The following is a 4,619-nucleotide window of genomic DNA, read 5'->3' as shown; positions in this document are numbered from 1 at the left end:
GCATCAGGTGTGCATCAGGTGTGCATCAGGTGTGTATCAGGTGTGTATCAGGTGTGTATCAGGTGTGTCCTCACCACCAGTTAGGTGTGTATCAGGTGTGCATCAGGTGTGCATCAGGTGTGCATCAGGTGTGTATCAGGTGTGTCCTCGCCATCAGTTAGGTGTGTATCAGGTGTGTATCAGGTGTGTATCAGGTGTGCATCAGGTGTGTCCTCACCATCAGTTAGGTGTGTATCAGGTGTGTATCAGGTGTGCATCAGGTGTGCATCAGGTGTGCATCAGGTGTGCATCAGGTGCATCAGGTGCATCAGGTCAGTGGGTCAGGTGTGTATCAGAGTGTGTCATCAGTGTGTCATCAGGTGGTGTATCAGGTGTGTCCTCACCACCAGTTAGGTGTGTATCAGGTGTGTATCAGGTGTGTATCAGTGTGTCCCTCACCATCAGTTAGGTGTGTATCAGGTGTGCATCAGGTGTGTCATCAGGTGGTGTGCATCATGGTGTGCATCAGGTGTGTATCAGGTGTCCTCACCACAGTTAGGTGTGTATCAGGTGTGTATCAGGTGTGCATCAGGTGTGTCCTCACACAGTTAGGTGTGCATCAGGTTGTGAATCAGGTGTGTATCAGGTGGTGTATCAGGTGTGCATCAGGTGTGCATCAGGTGTGTCCTCACCACAGTTAGGTGTGAATCAGGTGTGTATCAGGTGTGCATCAGGTCGTGAATCAGGTGTGCATCAGGTGTGCATCAGGTGTGCATCAGGTGTGCATCAGGTGTGCATCAGGTGTGCATCAGGTGTGTCCTCACCACCAGTTAGGTGTGTATCAGGTGTGTATCAGGTGTGTATCAGATGTGTCCTCACCACCAGTTAGGTGTGTATCAGGTGTGTATCAGGTGTGTATCAGGTGTGTCCTCACATCAGTTAGGTGTGTATCAGGTGTGCATCAGGTGTGTATCAGGTGTGTATCAGGTGTGTCCTCACCATCAGTTAGGTGTGTATCAGGTGTGCATCAGGTGTGCATCAGGTGTGTATCAGGTGTGTATCAGGTGTGCATCAGGTGTGTCCTCACCACCAATTAGGTGTGCATCAGGGTGTGTATCAGGTGTGTATCAGGTGTGCATCAGGTGTGTCCTCACCATCAGTTAGGTGTGCATCAGGTGTGCATCAGGTGTGCATCAGGTGTGCATCAAGGTGTGCATCAGGTGTGTATCAGGTGTGTATCAGGTGTGTATCAGGTGTGTATCAGGTGTGTCCTCACCATCAGTTAGGTGTGCATCAGGTGTGCATCAGGTGTGCATCAGGTGTGGCATCAGGGTGTGCATCAGGTGTGTATCAGGTGTGTCCTCACCTCCAGTTAGGTGTGTATCAGGTGTGTATCAGGTGTGTATCAGGTGTGTCCTCACCTCCAGTTAGGTGTGCATCAGGTGTGTATCAGGTGTGTATCAGGTGTGTATCAGGTGTGCATCAGGTGTGTCCTCACCATCAGTTAGGTGTGTATCAGGTGTGCATCAGGTGTGCATCAGGTGTGCATCAGGGGTGTGCATCAGGTGTGCATCAGGTGTGCATCAGGTGTGTCCTCACCACCAGTTAGGTGTGTATCAGTGGTATCAGGTGTGTATCAGGTGTGTCCTCACCATCAGTAGGTGTGTATCAGGTGTGCATCAGGTGTGCATCAGGTGTGTATCAGGTGTGTCCTCACCATCAGTTAGGTGTGTATCAGGTGTGTATCAGGTGTGTATCAGGTGTGTCCTCACCATCAGTTAGGTGTGTATCAGGTGTGCATCAGGTGTGCATCAGGTGTGTATCAGGTGTGTATCAGGTGTGCATCAGGTGTGTCCTCACCACCAGTTAGGTGTGCATCAGGTGTGTATCAGGTGTGTATCAGGTGTGCATCAGGTGTGTATCAGGTGTGCATCAGGTGTGCATCAGGTGTGCATCAGGTGTGCATCAGGTGTGCATCAGGTGTGTATCAGGTGTGTATCAGGTGTGTATCAGGTGTGTCCTCACCACCAGTTAGGTGTGTATCAGGTGTGTATCAGGTGAGTATCAGGTGTGTCCTCACCATCAGTTAGGTGTGCATCAGGTGTGCATCAGATCAGGTGTGTATCAGGTGTGTCCCTCACCATCAGTTAGGTGTGTATCAGGTGTGCATCAGGTGTGCATCAGGTGTGCATCAGGTGTGTATCAGGTGTGTCCTCAGCACCAGTTAGGTGTGTATCAGGTGTGTATCAGGTGTGTCCTCACCACCAGTTAGGTGTGTATCAGGTGTGTATCAGGTGTGTATCAGGTGTGTATCAGGTGTGTATCAGTGTGTCCTCACCATCAGGTAGGTGTGTATCAGGTGTGTATCAGTGTGTATCAGGTGTGTATCAGGTGTGTCCTCACCACCAGTTAGGTGTGTATCAGGTGTGTATCAGGTGTGTATCAGGTGTGTCCTCACCACCAGTTAGGTGTGTATCAGGTGTGTATCAGGTGTGTCCTCACCATCAGTTAGGTGTGTATCAGGTGTGCATCAGGTGTGTATTAGGTTGTGTATCAGGTGTGTCCTCACCATCAGTTAGGTGTGTATCAGGTGTGTATCAGGTGTGTATCAGGTGTGTCCTCACCACCAGTTAGGTGTGTATCAGGTGTGCATCAGGTGTGTATCAGTGTGTCTCACCACCATTAGGTGTTCCGTTATGTGGTATCAGGTGTGTATCAGGTGTGCATCAGGTGTGCATCAGGTGTGCATCAGGTGTGCATCAGGTGTGCATCAGGTGTTTCAGTGTGTATCAGGTGTGTATCAGGTGTGTCCTCACCACCAGTTAGGTGTGTATCAGGTGTGTATCAGGTGTGTATCAGATGTGTCCTCACCATCAGTTAGGTGTGTATCAGGTGCGCATCAGGGTCGTGTATCAGGTGTGTATCAGGTGTGTATCAGGTGTGTCCTCACCATCAGTTAGGTGTGTATCAGGTGTGCATCAGGTGTGCATCAGGTGTGGGCATCAGGTGTGTCCTCAGCACCAGTTAGGTGTGTATCAGGTGTGCATCAGGTGTGCATCAGGTGTGCATCAGGTGTGCATCAGGTGTGCATCAGGTGTGCATCAGGTGTGCATCAGGTGTGCATCAGGTGTGCATCAGGTGTGTATCAGGTGTGTCCTCACCACCAGTTAGGTGTGTATCAGGTGTGTATCAGGTGTGTCCTCACCACCAGTTAGGTGTGTATCAGGTGTGTCCTCACCACAGTTAGGTGTGTATCAGGTGTGTATCAGGTGTGTCCTCACCACCAGTTAGGTGTGTATCAGGTGTGTATCATGTGTGTATCAGGTTTGTCCTCACCATCAGTTAGGTGTGTATCAGGTGTGTCCTCACCACCAGTTAGGTGTGCATCAGGTGTGCATCAGGTGTGCATCAGGTGTGTATCAGGTGTGTATCGGTGTGCATCAGGTGTGTATCAGGTTGTGTATCAGGTGTGCATCAGGTGCGTATCAGGTGTGTATCAGGTGTGCATCAGGTGTGTATCAGGTGTGTATCAGGTGTGTATCAGGTGTGTATCAGGTGTGTCCTCACCATCAGTTAGGTGTGTATCAGGTGTGTCCTCACCACCAGTTAGGTGTGCATCAGGTGTGCATCAGGTGTGCATCAGGTGTGTATCAGGTGTGTATCAGGTGTGCATCAGGTGTGTATCAGGTGTGTATCAGGTGTGCATCAGGTGTGTATCAGGTGTGTATCAGGTGTGTCCTCACCACCAGTTAGGTGTGTATCAGGTGTGTATCAGGTGTGTATCAGGTGTGTATCAGGTGTGTATCAGGTGTGTATCAGGTGTGTATCAGGTGTGTATCAGGTGTGCATCAGGTGTGCATCAGGTGTGTCCTCACCATCAGTTAGGTGTGTATCAGGTGTGTCCTCACCACCAGTTAGGTGTGCATCAGGTGTGCTCAGGTGTGCATCAGGTGTGCATCAGGTGTGCATCAGGTGTGCATCAGGTGTGCATCAGGTGTGCATCAGGTGTGCATCAGGTGTGCATCAGGTGTGCATCAGGTGTGTATCAGGTGTGTATCAGGTGTGTCCTCACCACCAGTTAGGTGTGTATCAGGTGTGTATCAGGTGTGTATCAGGTGTGTATCAGGTGTGTCCTCACCACCAGTTAGGTGTGTATCAGGTGTGCATCAGGTGTGTCCTCACCATCAGTTAGGTGTGTATCAGGGTGCATCAGGTGTGCATCAGGTGTGTATCAGGTGTGTATCAGGTGTGTATCAGGTGTGTATCAGGTGTGTATCAGGTGTGTCTCACCACCAGTTAGGTGTGTATCGGTGTGTATCAGGTGTGTATCAGGTGTGTATCAGGTGTGCATCAGGTGTGTATCAGGTGTGTATCAGGTGTGCATCAGGTGTGTATCAGGTGTGTATCAGGTGTGTATCAGGTGTGTATCAGGTGTGTACTCACCACCAGTTAGGTGTGTATCAGGTGTGTATCAGGTGTGTATCAGGTGTGTCCTCACACCAGGTTAGGTGTGTATCAGGTGTGTATCAGGTGTGCATAGGTGTGCATCAGGTGTGTATCAGGTGTGTCTCACCACCAGTCAGGTGTGTATCAGGTGTGCATCAGGTGTGTATCAGGTGTGTCCTCACCACCAGTTAGGT

This window comes from Salvelinus fontinalis, chromosome 34 (genome assembly GCF_029448725.1).
Source record: "Salvelinus fontinalis isolate EN_2023a chromosome 34, ASM2944872v1, whole genome shotgun sequence".
Lineage (NCBI taxonomy): Eukaryota > Metazoa > Chordata > Actinopteri > Salmoniformes > Salmonidae > Salvelinus > Salvelinus fontinalis.
This window is presented reverse-complemented; position numbering follows the sequence as displayed.